Source organism: Calidris pugnax, unplaced genomic scaffold, assembly GCF_001431845.1.
Source record: "Calidris pugnax isolate Ruff unplaced genomic scaffold, ASM143184v1 scaffold123, whole genome shotgun sequence".
NCBI lineage: Eukaryota > Metazoa > Chordata > Aves > Charadriiformes > Scolopacidae > Calidris > Calidris pugnax.
The window spans coordinates 1,969,608-1,985,131 of NW_015090876.1; the positions used below are offsets into that span (position 1 = coordinate 1,969,608).

Sequence of the window (15,524 nt, forward strand, 5' to 3'; positions counted from 1 at the left end):
ATCCCTGGAGGGGTTCAAGGCCAGGCTGGATGTGGCCTTGAGCAACCTGGTCTGGTGGGAGGTGTCCCTGCCCAGGGCAGGGGGTTGGAACTGGATGATCTTTGAGGTCCCTTCCAACCCAAACCATTTTATGATCCCATTCTATGTAAGGATGAACACAGCCTGCTCCAGCTGGGAACACACCAAGGAGGAACACAGCCTGCTCCAGCTGGGAACACACCAACCATGCCACCAGCAGCGAGGTGCAGAGTATGGACCCTTAGATACCTGTCAAATAGCTTTCAACCACCCTAAACGTGCCACTGCATTGACCTGTGATGAGGGGTCAGAGGCCAGGGATGGGAAGGGACAGGGACAGCATGGGAAGAAGCCATCTGTGCCCCCAATATGACAGGGAGCCACCTTAATCCCCAGGGAACCAGAACTGGTCCTGCCTCCCTGCAGCACCGTGTCCTGTCCTGGACGTGTTCGCATCTCTGTGCACCCCCCTTCCCAGTGCCCTGGGTCCCCCCCTCTGTGTCAGGCAGCAGAGAAAACGGCGAGGGAAAAAGCAAACAAAGTGAATGGGAAAAGCATAACAAAAAACAGGCGGAAAACTCTTCCCACGCCACTCTGTGCTTTCAAGTAAATGAGGCTAATTAACTAATTGCCTAAATTATTAGGGTTATTTTTACCCTTGTATGAAGGCTCGGCATTATTGCCAGCTTCTCAAGACTCAACAATGAACTCTTAAACTTATCAGAAAGTTAACGAAGCGAAGCCCCCGGAGCGGGGAGCCGGAGGGCAGAGCAGCTGCTGGGCCAGGACCGGGGCTGGGGCTCAGGTGGGCACCATCGCTGGGGGGAAGGAGCATCTGCAGAGAAACCACCCCCGCTGGGGGATGCTCTTCAAGACAGAAGTTCAGTGTTATTTGCCAAAACCTCACCTGCACCTGAATCTGCCTCCTGGTAAAGGATTTCTTCTATCACTAAGCTTCCCCGCTGCTCCACCGGCTTCCCAAGGTGACAGAAGCTGATTTGGAGGAATGATTTCACACCCAGGTGAGAGAAGAAGACTGATGGCTAAGGGTGGGTCAACCTGCCCCTCCTGGCAGCCACGACAGCTCTCATAGGCAGACCCTCGGACAACCAGGCAGGAAGCAAGGACAGTGCACACCTCAGTATCAGCAGCAAAACCTGCTGGAAAATGGCTTTTTGGCCACCAGGGATGTGCCAGCAAGGCACTGTGGACCCACCTAGAGGCAAGGTAAAAGTGGGGATGTGGCTACAAGGGGGGACTTTGATGTCTGTATCTGAAGGAGGACGGAGCTTGCTGGAGATGGCTTTAACATCTAAACCTGGCTGGGATTTTAATCTACAGAGCTCGCTGGCATCTACAGCACCCCCACGGAGTCATCACATCAGCCCCCAAAAAAATCTCTGGCATGAGATATACTCTTTGCAGGCAGGGAACTGATGTTCCACGGCCTCCTTCCACTCTGATCAAATGCCATTTTCTTGGGTTTTGAGGGATTTTCTCCCCAAAAGAAAACTAAATGTTTTCTCCTCTTCAGCTAAATGTCAACATCTTACATCCCTGGTGGAAATTTCAGTTAACTCCATTAAAATCCCCCGGCCACTCCTGCTGAAGAGCAAGTCCCCTCAGGAGCAAGGAGATTGATAGACCTCCTTTTCTGTAATAAACCTCACTTATCAGCTGAAATGAGGTGACATTTCAAGCCTAGATCTTTTCCCAACACACAACTACACAACGGTATAGCGTGGGAAGTCTCTCCCAGGCATGTCATTGAGATGAAAGGCAGGTGAAAGTCCCTTGTCCTTCAGATGAAGGAGTGAGCCTCTCTGAGTTATCACCAAGATCATCTCCAACATGAGACCAGCCGTGGCTTGGTGTGGCCAAGTCCTGGAGATCTCCAAGGATGGAGATCTCACAGCCTCTCTAGATTTTTTCCCAACACACAACTACACAACGCTATAGGGTGGCAAGTCTCTTCCAGGCATGTCATTGAGAAGAAAGGCAGGTGAAAGTCCCCTGTCCCTCAGATGAAGGAGTGAGCTCCTTTCTGAGTCATCACCAAGATCATCTCCAACATTAGACCAGCCATGGCTTGGTGTGGCCGAGTCCTGGAGACCTCCAAGGATGGAGATCTCACAGCCTCTCTGGCCACCCTTTCTGGTGCTGCACCACACATTTAGCACACATCTCTTCCTTAATACCCTGAACCTGAACCTCTCAAGCTGCTTTCATGCCCACTGCCCCTCGTTAGGCTGCCTGCTGTTATTTGGCTCTACCATCTTTGCAAGCCCTGTCCAAGCAGCTGTAGCTGTTTGATGCTGCCCATCAAACCAGGATTCTGCTGCCCAGTGGGATGCAGAGCCTTTGGATGCCCTGAAGCATTGGGCTGACACTGCTGGTGAAGGGGATATTGGCACCATGTTAAACTATAAAATAAGCCACAGGCTACCTTGGGCCAGTTTCTGCCCAGGCACTTGTTGTTCCTACAGGGCTCCTTGACCCTTCACAACTGTTGTGTTTGGATCGGTATGATGATGAAGGTGGACCAGATGGCAACCACTGCTGTATTCAGCAAGGCATGAAGGACACCTCGCAACTCAGCCAGGAAGACAATCTTTGGATATCTTTTCTTTCTCTCTGCAGACTTTCACCTCACACTCTGGCCATCTTGTTTGCTGAAGACCCCATCTCACTTGCAGCTGCCCAGCTTTTGCTGTTGAAAAACACCATTTTGTTGAGTTTTACCTAGTCCAGAGTGAGATCTCTGTTAGAACGGGCTCTCTTCCCTTGGAAAAGACTAATAATTTCTATTATTTTGCCAGTGGAGCCTACGGAACAATTGTCCCAAACTTTGTAAATATAAAACAGAGATTATTGGGGGTGATCTGACAGGAAACTTTTCAAGGGCCTTCCTGTGTGTGAAAAGGAAAGAGCAATGCTGCCCTGTAGCTCTCTTTGGCATGGATTTAGAAGTTCTTGAATACCTGGCACTAGACGTGTCATATTTTCTCCTACCTCGTCTTCTGTATCTAAAGCTGGTGGCCTGGCAAGGGGAATAATGCCAGATTGATTCTGTCCAGAAAACAGTCTGGCAGGAAGACTTGCAAGTCACGACTCCCCACTGAGTGCCATCTCCTGCCCCACAGCTCAGTAACCCACTAGAGATCACAGAATTTGTGCTCTCCATCCTGGGATTAGCTGCCAACCCTACACCAGGAACCGGCAGATGGTAACTCACTGCCTGCTGGTTTGGGACCATCTCTGAGGGCTGCTCACTGCCCATTGCCATCACACCCCATGTCCCCCAGAAGACACCATCACCTCAGCCACTACTGCAAAGAAACCACACACCACGTCCAACACAGCCCTCTCCACCCACACCTGGGACCAGCAGGGATACTGGGTGACACTGGTAGGGCCCAAGGGAGGTCAGTCCTTCTGCAGTATTTGCAATGCAGGAGAAAGTCCTGGTTTCTCCATCCCTCTCATCCCCAAGCCCATATTGCAGTGGAGATGGAGAGGACTTTAGAACACTGATATCTCCTTATTGTCCAACAGCAGGTCCCGCTGGAGGTGTTTGGGCAAAGGGAGGAAAAGTCTGATTCAATTTATCAAGTGCCTCTTCCCAGCACAGTTGCAAGTCAGATTCAATTTCCCACTGTTGCCCTCCGCATATTTTATCCACTAACAGATTTGCATGGATTTAAATACAACACAAAGCTGCAGACACCATCAAAAGAGGCGAGAGAGGAAAGGGCAGGTGAAGCTTGTCCTTTTTCTCTGGGCTTATGGAAGAGGCCACTCAGAGAGCTCAGAGAAGGGGCACTGCCAGGTAGGAGCTGTGCCAGACCCTTGCCTGGACAGACGTGGGGCACGGGAGGCTTCAGCAGTCAGGTCCAAGCATCTGAGATGCTCAGAGCAGGGATGCTGCAGTAAAGCATTCAGTAACCTCAGCCCACTGCCAGCCCCACCTGAGAGAGCAGGATGCCAGCTCCAAACTTGCTACACAACATCCCTCCAGAGAGAGGAAAAATCCCTTGGATAATGCAAAAGGTCTCATGGGAATACCCCGCTGGTGAAAGAGGGCATTCCCCAGGAGGTCTCTGCACAGATACAGGTATGCAACACAACCCTTTAAACACACGCTCGACAAAAAGCAGCACAGTGTTAGATGATTAAATTCCCCGTGTACCTGCGGGAAGCAGGGACTATATCCTGCTCATCAGAGCTGTGAAACGGAGTCACGTGGCAGAGCTGTGCACATGGAAATCCTGTCTGAAATGAATCCCTGATAAAGAGGAAGCCAAGTTGAAAGGTCAGTTTTACTGCCTGCCAAGGCTTCAGGTTTTTAAAGGGTCTCTTGTAGAATTACTGTATTAGCAAGCTATTACGGGTGAGGATATGAAACTGCTATGCACAGCAAGAAAATGCACGGAAGTTTTGAGATGGGAAAGAAACGTACAGGAAAAAACGTGGCAGGAGAGGGCAAGAGGGGGAGAGAGGAGAAGCAGAGGGGAGGGAGGCTGATAAATGATGGAGGAGATAGTGGAAGGGGGGTGAAGAAGAGAGCAACGGGCAGCAGGGTAAGAAGAAGAGAGAAAGATAAAAAGAGGAGGAGAAAGGGAAAGAAGAGATAAATGAGGGCAAAGACCAACTCATCATTTCGCAATTCCACCCCGGTAGAGAGGAAAATTGATGTCTGGAGCTTTTTTATGGCCAACCTCCTGGGCATGGGACAAAAGACAAGTTATTACCCAACCCCAGGTCAGGTCTGTAGCCTGCCAACTGCTTAGACACATTCAGAGAGCCCATGAGAGCCGTAAATCAAGGGGGCCAAAGAGATGGCAGGGAGGCTGGGACCAGGCACGGATCAGCGGTGAGCTCAGCAAATGCAATATCATCACGGGAGAGGAGCGAGCCCAGGAGCAACACGGGCTGACAAAGAGTGCCCACCCCAAAAGGACTTGGCTCATCTCTCCTTCAGACCATTCCTAAGGACGGCGCTCCCCCCGAGATGCCATTCCCCCCGCCTTCCCTCCATGATTTCTCTTCCTATTGATTTTTCAGGCTCTGAATACCATTTATTTTTGCTTGCTTGATTCACTCATTCATTGAATAAAGGCATCATCACTATTATTATTATTATCCCCCGTCATTGGGCTCCTCATCACACATTATATTATTTGCATTGCAGAGCTGGAAGATTTCAGGTTGAGGCAGGAAATTTGTGCGAGTTGTTATTACTGCAATCAGATGAAGTGAGAATTGGATGGGCACAGGCTGCCAGGGCGCAGCTCTCCCAGCAGGACACGCAGGCTCTGCCCAATCAAGGGAAGCTGTGGTTTCATCCCGTGGGTCCCACCAGCAATTCCAGACTTGCCTTTGGTGTCCCCTCTCTCCCTCCCATCCCACCACCCAGCCCTGCTGGTTGCCAGCAGAGAACGGGGGAGAGGCACGGGTAGGGGAGGCCGAGGAATCAGAAAAGACTTGGCGAGATTGCACATTTTCTGCCTTGCTGATGGTATTTATTAGACAACAGAAAATAGCTATTTTACCATCTGCCTTGTAAAAAAAAAAAAAATCCTCATTAAATTAATGGAATGTGCAGCTGCCGAACAGAGTGTTCCTCTCCCTGCCCAGCGCTTGCTGGAGTGGGGAACTGGGCTGCCAAAAGTAGCCGAGGCTAACTCGGGTCCACGTGGTGGGAGAGGGTGGACAGACAGACAGACAGGCCAACCCCTGTTCCTCCCAGCTCTGGGGCTCTCGCTGGGGGACCCATGGGTGCCCTGTTGCCACCCACGGGGTGTGAGGGCCTCCTTGCTCACTACGTTATGGAGCAGGGGGCTCGTCCCCTTCCCACAGGGTCTCAGCTGGTGAAGGGAACCAGGTGAGTCTGTCAGCAGGGTGCAAATGCCTCCCTTTGCCTAAGCAGAGTGTGATCCAGACTTCAGACTGGAATCATAGAATGGTTTGGGTTGGAAGGGACCTTAAAGATCATCTAGTTCCAGCTCCCTGCCCTGGGCAGGGACACCTTCCACCAGACCAGGTTGCTCCAAGCCCCCTCCAACCTGCCCTTGAACCCCTCCAGGGATGGGGCAGCCACAGCTTCTCTGGGCAACCTGGGCCAGGCTCTCACCACCCTCACAGCAAAGAAGTTCTTTCTAATATCTAATCTAAATCTTCCCTCTTTCTAATTTAAAACCATTACCCCTCATCCTATTGCCACACTCCCTGACAAAGAGTCCTTCCCCATCTCTCCTTTCAAGGTAGCCCCCTTTCAAGGTTGAGGAGGTGAGTGGCCCATCGCCTTACGTTGAGCATGGTGGGATGTGGGGGCAAGTGAAGTCCTAATTTCCACACCTCTGCCACCTCAGTCACTGTGAGCTTGTTGATCCATCCCTATCACCCACCTCTATGTGCCAAAGTCTGACCTGGGTTGGTGTTTGCCTCATGGAAGTGTCCAGCTGAGATTGCAAAACCAAGAAAGCCTCGAGTCTGGCTGCCTGCACAGCCCAGAGGAGCTTGTACACATAAGCCTTTCTTTTGGCTGAGAACAGACTAAAAATCATGAACTGAATCCTTTTTAAACCCTAGGAAGACAGGCGCACCATAAACCAAAGGTTCTGGATGACTTTAATGATGTTAACAGAGCTAGGAGAAGGGCAACCCGCTTAATGCCAGCATGACCAATTCATTTCTGCTTGGCACTGAAGGGTTTTAAGTCAGCCTTTTCTTCTGGTATCTGGCGGAGCGTGAGGACTGTTTGATGGAGGAGGGGTTGCCAAAATCCTATATTCTGTGAGACTTTGAGGAGCGGGTCCACCAGTTTGCATTGCCAAGGTACCAGATGCCACAACACACTGCCTTAGCCCAGATACTCATGGCCTCGGCACGAATAACACCTGAAAAGCAATGTCTAGGACTACTTTGCATCCAGCAGTTCTCCTCCTGAGGAAATAGAGCCCTTTGTTTGATGTCCCAGCATTGACAATGTTTCAGCATCCCTACAGTATAATCCACATTTAATCCTCACTTGCATTTTCTGCTGCTGACCCCTCTGCTAATGCCAGGGAGTGCCCAGCGTTTGCACTGCTCCTCTGAACGTGCACCAGCTCCTTTGTGGTCTCCTCCTCCTCTTTCAAGGAGGCTTTTCTATATAGATTTTTTCACCTAGATGAGTTTTTATATGTCTTTTGCAGGAAATTTGTTCTCTTAGATTTGCTCCTTTAGCAGTTATGAAGCAACTGGGGAAAGCTGACCTCAGGAGAAGGGTCCAGCATCAGAAAGGCTGTTTCCATCACACCCGGGGAGGAAGCAGGAGATGGCCCCATGGGTTTCAGCACACAAAGGGAAGTTACAGGACTACAGCATGTCGAATCACTTCATGCCAAAATAAATCCTGACATAATAAGCCCTAATACCGCCAAAGAAACTATTACAGTCAGTCTCAAAAATAATCCACATTGAAAATCGGTGAAAATACCTCTCCCCAGTGGAATAACATGGCTCCAGAGGATCAGTTCCAGTCAAAGACGATAAACCCAACAGATGAGGGCAGCTCCGAAAGGTAATGTTTGTTGCCAAAAAAACCTTTGCTTCAATGAGATTTTGCCACCTCCCAGCAAAATTTGCTTTTAAAACCAATGAGCAAGAACAAAAGGGAAGACTGTGAAAAGCAGAGACCAAATCAAAGTCCAGGAGGATGTCATGGCTGTCCCTTACACCATTTTGCCTTCAGTCCTCTCAATCCTTAATTAGCAGCAGTGAGGGCTCAATGCCAACCTGGTGGCTTCACAAGTTTCCTGGTTTTCAGAGGTTAATGGCAAAGTTTCCCCCAGCCTTTGCTTGCCTTGCTACCGACCTTGGGGATTTGTAGGCAGGACCCCATCTGCAAGTCACTGACTTTATCTGCAGCAGCAGTTGGTTGGCTGTGGAGGGTTATAGGTGTCTTTGCACGCATGGATCCTGACCATGTGGTGCCAGCATGCTGCCTGGGCCAGTCCTGGTAGTGCCACTGCCACTGGAGACATGGCCACCAGGCTGCTGAGCTTCCTCCCAGAGCAGCTCACAGGGCTGTCTTAGATGGCAAGGTAGCCAAAAAGACATCATAGGTAGCAAAAAACAGGGACAGGCCTTTTTTTACCCTTGAAAAAACATTTGCTTTCTTAGAAAAAATTATCTAGACACCTCTTTTTAAAAAAACAAAAAAAAAATCCCACCCAACCCAAAACAAAACCAAACCAAAACCAAGCTCATTTAATTAAAGCTTGAAGCCTGTCACAGGGAATTTTGATTAAAAAAACATTGACATTTTGCAAAACTGCCCTTGGACAAATCATAAGCATCGAACACTTCGAGACACGGACACTGTGGAAGGGCCTCTGTGCGCGTCGGAGCATCGGGAAGGACATTCATCTTCCCGCAGCCAGGTGTGCTGGTAATTCTGTGATGTTCCTCATGCATTTGTCCTTCCCAAAATGATGTACATAGCGTGTGGGCCTGCAGCAGGCCCGGGAGAAGGCTAAAAGAAGGTCGTGTGGTTGCACATCGTTCTGAAAAGCATCCAGAGCTGCGTTTGCACAGCTCTGCAGGCACCAAGGGCTGTGGATGTGGTTTGGGAAGCAGGTCCTTTGCACTTCACAAAGCCCAGGACATACCTTCTTAGCTGGCAAGGGTAAGGGTTGCCGGGTGGTGAAGCACAGCTCCCAAATTTCAGCTAACTCATTCATTCTGGAGGGGGATTTCAGGAGCCACAGGTTGGTGCGGCACCCGCCATCCTCTTGGACACCTCCAACGGTCCTTGTGCAGAGGGATGATTCCACCTCGTGAGCCAGAAATGCTGGTCCTGAGGCTTTCTCCTGCTTATGAACATTTTTATAGGTCTCAGCTGCAGACAGCAGCCCTTCCACAGCCCCAACTCATGCAGACACAAACCCTTGGCCACCTCCATTCACCCACGGAGGAAAACAAGAAGAGACAGTAAGTGAAGGACTTCATCTTCCACATCTACCCTGGGGCTGATGCCCAGGTGAGGAGGCTTTTTAATACCACAGGTCTCATCTCTGCATCATTTCCCAACGCTCCATCCCCCTGCCTCTCCCGTGCCTACGGGAGCACTGGGTTCACACTAACAAATCTGAGCATCCCCGGATGATTAAAGGAAGCTCTGCCTTTTAAATGGCTCTGATTGGGGTTGATGGCTGCGTGGAGTCGGACACTGGGCTCTAATGAGGTGTGAAAATCTCCCCGCTGTGACCCGTCATTCCCGGCTGTGGAAAATAAGGAGAAAGGCGGAGGGGAAAAAAAAAAAATAAAAGGAAGAAACAAAACAAAACCTCCAAAAAACTCCCCTACTGGGAGTCCCAGAGGAGACAGAGGTTTGTCACTCAGGATGGCCGCCCTGGGGCTCCGCTCACTGCCGAGATGGGCATCTGCACGTATACGGCACCAGTGGTTTTCTGCTCCCTGGTGGCAGATGAATCAGGGTCCTCCTTTGGCACAGGTCGGTGTCACCAAAGCAGCTGAACCACAAGCTCACTCCCAGGTGGGGAACACCTGAAGGCTTCATGGTGGGCTCCATTCTGGCTCTGGCTGGTCCCACCAATATTTCCATGCTGGTGTTGGGGGGTATTATGTGATACCAGGGTGTTGCAGGTATGTGCAGGCTGCCACTGCACAACTGTGCTGCTGTAGCATCACTCAAGGCCATGAATCCTCCAAATGAGACACCACGGTGAGCTGGAAAGGGGCCAGCACCCCTAGGCTTGAAGCACATCACCGTGTCTTTACTGCAAGTCCCACAGGTGTGGGAAGAAAGGTCTGAGCAAGCAAACCACACTGTCCCCAATGCACAGGGACCACTGGCCAACAGCTCTTCAAGTCAGTCTCCATCGCTGTTGATGATTAAATGGTGATGTGAATCCAGCCAGTATGTTCTCTGCCTTCTCTCCCCATCGCCTTCCCCAATTCTTGACTTCTCACCAACACCCAAATTCAAAGCAAATCTTGACATGCACAGTCCAATCCTTCCCCTCTGGACAAGTTTGCTTTTTAGAGGCTCTCCTTGCTAAGATTCACTGTTCTGCAGCAGAGGGGAAGGGCCAAGTGGGCTCTGAAATGAAGGATGCATTTCCTCACGCTCGGATGGGGCTAAATAGAGGCACGGGGGGTGGCCGGGCACCGGCCGGAGATGTCCTGCAGCGAGTGACCCTCAATGTGACATTCATGGCTCTTAATTCTTAAGCCTGCTTTGGAAGGATTTCAGCAGATCCTATTTAATCACTGCAGCCTCTTCATCTCCCCTGTCTGGGCTGGGGGTAACGTTACACGTTCTCCTCCACCAGCTCTCTCTAAGAATTGGCCACCTTCTTCCTCCACGAGTCCCCAGCAGAGGAAAAGCCACCAAGTCCTTCACTTGCCACGGGGCTACCAAAGCCATAGCCACCCTCGGCTTGTTTACTAATGAACAGCTCAAAGAGCATTTGCTTAATTTCCCCCTGGCCACAGGAGGACTCCATCCCTAACGAAGGGCACGGCTTCCCACAGGTGGGCAACCAGCTCCCCACAACCGGGCTGCGCACGCACGGCATTCAATATTTAAACACTTGTCAAAACGTTGTAATGATTTTCATTTTTTTTTTTGTCTTGTTCCATTAGCTCCATTTCCAAAGGCCACCACTGGAACTACTGAACATTTATTTCTATTGAATCCCGCTTAGAAGTTATGATCTGAGGAAGCAGGAGACAGGACAGTATGTTCTGCGGCTCCGGCTTTTCCCCACCGCCGCTCGCCCGAGACACGTCGCCCTTTGAAACATCATTTTTATTCCTACCTTAAAAAAAAAAAAACCCACCCTAAAATACAGAGATCGATTCTTCCGCCCACTTGATTTGCTTCTGCTGACTAAAGAAGACACATAAATATCAGTTTGGTGGCTTCCCTGGGTAAGTTTTGGGGCCATGGGTTTAAACGCCCTGCGCGGTTTGTGGTACCGTGAGCTGGATTTCCTTCCCCGGTGAAAAATAAAGTGTTGTTATTACGTGAATTTTCCTGTTGCCAGAGAGGTGAATCTTCCTCCCTGGCTGTCTGTGCACGAACAGCATCCCATTATGCTAATCCTGGGAGTACTAGGCAGAAAGCACTGAAGAAAGGCGGGGGAGATACGGGGGCTGTGGTCCTCAGGTTTGCTTTGGGTTCACTGTATCCCCGAGCAGGGCAGGGCCAGAGGGAGCTGCGTGGGGTGGGGGACACCCGCAGCCCCCAGGGACACTGGGGAGATCCTTGGCCACAGGATCCCGCAGCGGGGCCACTACAGAGCTCAGCTCCCCCCCAGACAAAGCCCAAAGAGATGGGACTGCTGGTGGCAGCCCCACGGTCACCCTTCCCTCTTTGGGGGAAAAAAAAAAAAGGGGGGAGTTCTACTGCATTCTTAAGTACTTCCCTGCCTTTTAATTCCTCTCTAATTAAAGAGATGCAAGAGCCCAGGAGTTCCAGCCCCGCTGCCTGCGCCTGGATGCTTCGCAAAGTTGTAATCCCCGCTAGTGACATCACGGGCCGTTGCCATGGGGACGTCACAAACTCATCGCCATGGGGATGTCACAAACTCAGCGCTGTGACTTCACCCCGGCGCGGGGATGGGCAGCAAGGGAGGCAGAGCTTCCCAACCACCAGGGTCTTAGCCGGTAATTAGCAAACTGGCGCGGAAAATGAGGATGAAGCACAGGATAGGCACATAAAACCGTTTTGTAAATATGATCTATTGGAAAAGTATTCCCTCCTGAGAAAAGTGCTTCCTTAATGGAGCCTGCGCTCTTAAGTAAACCACGAAAGGCAGAGAATAAAATAGAAATTATAGTGATTTGTTTTATTGGGCATTTCATTGAGTAATTAAGAGGATAATCAGGAGAAGGAACATTAAAAGGCGTTACGCTCAGCCCTTCTCTTGCTCCAGAGGAGTGAGCTATCGAACACACGGCATCATCTGATGTTTCCCTGTGCTAACACGAGGTTCCCTGGGATGAGGGGGCCATGCGTGGATGTGCCACATCACATGGAGGATGGGAAGGGGTGGAAAAAGTATCTCCACCGTGGCCCTGGTGGGATGCCAGAGCTCTCCCAAGAAACGTGGGGTGGGAATGGCAGGCTGGAGGGAGCAAACCCCCCCTTCACAGCATCCCCTGGCACGTGGTGTCAGGCTCTGACGCTCACGACGGTGCATTTCAGTGCAGGGAAGGCTAAAGGGGAAAATATAAACCAGCCCTGCCTGCAGAGGAGCTCACCACGATGAAACACACACTGATGAAGGACCACGGCCGAGGCAGAAGTGTTAGAAAGCTGGAAAACCAGCTGAAAGCTCAGCACAATGGTTACCCTGTGCCAGGAGAGCAGCTCTGTCACCCACTCCCCATCTAAAATCTACCCTCCCTTTTTGCCTCCTCGTCTTTTTGTTTGGAAAACACATATACAAGTACTTGTACAAGTAATCCAGGTCCAGACAGGACCACTGATGAAGCACCACGGCTGAGGCAGAAGTGTTAGAAACCTGGAAAACCAGCTGAAAGCTCAGCACAATGGTTACCCTGTGCCAGGAGAGCAGCTCTGTCACCCACTCCCCATCTAAAATCTACCCTCCCTTTTTGCCTCCTCGTCTTTTTGTTTGGAAAACACATATACAAGTACTTGTACAAGTAATCCAGGTCCAGACAGGACCCAACACCACTCCAAGAGCCCTCAGCATTTGCAACTCAATCTAAGCTGCTTCTCTAAGATAACCCAGCCCTTCCCACAGCTGTGGAAACCTTGGTGCTGGCCAAGACATCCATGAAGCAAAGACCTACTCAAGCAATGAAGTCTGCAACTCCTTTCCCATCCCCAGCACATCTTGCTTCCACCCCATTTACCCACTGGCACCACCACACTCTAACACACATCAGGACACCAGATCCCACCACAGGCTGCTTCTGCAGCCCACGTCCCATGCTGGGGACCCCAATGGCCACATATGGCCATCTCCTAAGAGGTCCCAGGTAAAAACCAGCCCTAGCGAGAGCAATCTGGCCACTGCAAGTCCCAAATGGCCACTGCAGGGAGCAAACACAAGGGTGAAGAAGGGGAAATGCAAAACAGAGTGACGGACAACCATGGAAAGAAAAGGCTTTACTTAAAGCAGCGTGTCCCATTGGACACATATTTATAAACACCGACCTGACAGATCGGCTAATTCGTGTTATTGCCTCAAACCACTTGGCTTTGGAAAGAAAAAAGCAACCAACTAACCCAGATAAACGAAGAACCCCCAACCTATGACACGGCAGCGCTGAGCAGTTGGCAAGAATTAAGTAGTTCTTAGGTCCTTGCTTGCTCCAGGACCACACATTTAGGAAAGCACATCTCCTTTCATACAGGAGGTCGATTTGTTTTAAACTGGCCTCTGTGGCTGGAAACCCCTTTTTCCTCCCTAAGGAGGTGGATGTAATGGCTATAATCCAGTTGCTGTACTGGGCCAGTGTTTCAGGGACAGTGGCTTGTCAGGGTTGAGCCCAAAGCATCAGAGAATGGTGAGAAGATCCATGTTCAGAAAGTCACCAGCCCTCCCTTTCCCTGGGAACCACTGCTCCTGTCCTCCCCTGCTCCGGGGGAGCAATCCCAACCCCTTCAAAGCGAAGTAAAACTGTTTTTTTGGTTTATTGGGGGCCCTTACAGGCCTGAGAGCAGCTTGTTGGGAGACTCGAGTGCTCGGCACAGCCCCAAACCACGGCTGCTGTTTGAGGGGGATGGGTTGAGGCTGGATTAGGAAAGCCCGGGAGGAGCCTCCAGCTCTGCTCCCACACTGAAAAGGCTGCTTCATCCCTCCCAGACCTTCGGTGCAATCCCTAAGAAGCCACGATTTTGTATGGGATGTTGGACTTGACCCGGGGAGGGGGTAACTGCAGAGCGTGTACTCTGCTTCCCAACGCCACCACAGGCAGGAGGGACGAGCTGCCTCCCACCCTGGCATCAAGAGGAGCCCGACAACACACCTCCACGGGGGCAGATTAAGACTCAACAGCAAACACAGGACAAAACCACCACCATTGACCATCTCCACCTGGTCAGATGGAGCCTGCAGAGCCCAGAGCTGCCCGGGTGCAGAGCAGGTCCCAGGCAGACAACTCATCTGTGGCTTGAGACAAGTTCAGAGAATCACTTCAGAAGTTTCCCCTTGTGCATACACCACATTTCCCCCCCCTCTAGTCAAGGCAATAGGCAGGTTTAGTGCAAGGTAAACGAGGAACATAGAATAAAACAATATACCAGCCCATACCTGCAGGTGCATCCTTCCTCTCTCTCCAAGCAGCAGGGAGGACGTTGCTGTCTCTCGGTAATTTTCCAACATCCTGTGTTGCAGGTAGATTTATGCACTGATCATAGTTGGAGCTGTTAATAAAAAAGTGCAAAGAAAACGGATTTTACTGTGAAGTGTAAGGGCTGCTTTTCTTCCAGCTTCGCATTATCGTGACTTCCTCTTTTTTTTAATCTTTTTTTTTTTCCCTATGATTGACCATGTTTGGGGTTCAAAGCTTTAAAAATAAATCACAGCTCTTCTTTCATCTACTATGCATGAGAGAGTCAGAATCATTACATGGCTTAAATGGATGTTTTGGGAGGAACCCCAGACCGAGCAGTTCCTGCTTTAACTGGGAGCCAGAGGGATGAAGCTAATTTGCAAATAACGTTACACACTGGTTTGACTCGAACTCGAGGGAAAAGGCTGCGGTGGCTACTTGTCATTCTTTGTGAGAAACCGAACGAAATGGAAATTGAGTTCACTAGTAAAAAATAAATAAATAAATAAAATTATATATACTTTTTTCTTTTTTTCATAAAAATCTGCAGTAGACCAATTTTCCCCCCCACCAGGGGAACATCCCAGGACTGCAATGAAGCTTTGCCTCGGCACGTACGGCTGCCGGGGAACCGGGGACAAGCAGCCCGGCCGTCCTTTCTTCCCTGAGAGCAGATTCCTAACTTGGAAAGCTGTGAGCATCTCTCCAGCTCGACTGGAGCCACCTCTTCCTTATGCAGTTGGAAAGACAACTTTCCCCTTTAGCATCACAAATGCCTTCCCCCCCAGGGGAGGGGGAAAGGGGGGAGCTCCGATATCTGCAGCGCCGCATCTTCACCGCGAATTGCCTATCGATGACTTTGTGGCTAACATATACAATGAGAAGCAGAGGAGCTAATATAATGCAATTTTCCATGTTTACTGCATTATTACAGTGGTTGAATCCACTGATTAGTTCCTATTTTTCTTGCCATCTCTTCCCGAGCATCCCTTTTTATTTTTGCCCTGCTTATCTGCATACGGAGTCATTTCTGCGTGCGGCTGGTGTAACGGCGAGCGGGGCCAAAGCCATCATTTCTCCTCCCTTTCCAATTCAATCTTGCAGACCTCAATCTTCGTGATACCGCTATTATTTTGGCTGTATCTGATCTAATGAGAATCAGCCATTATTATTGCCTTAAAAAA

At 50.3% G+C, this 15,524-nt stretch overlaps 1 protein-coding gene across 1 annotated transcript in view; it reads right to left on the minus strand.

Moving 5' to 3' along the window:
• Positions 1–14,434, minus strand: part of ELFN1 (extracellular leucine-rich repeat and fibronectin type III domain containing 1) — a 91,445-nt gene extending 77,011 nt beyond the window's left edge. The window contains exon 1 of the mRNA XM_014946178.1: positions 14,319–14,434. The gene's annotated coding sequence lies outside the window, so the exon portion shown is untranslated. The remainder of the gene's footprint in view (positions 1–14,318) is intronic.
• Positions 14,435–15,524: the final 1,090 nt, after the last annotated feature.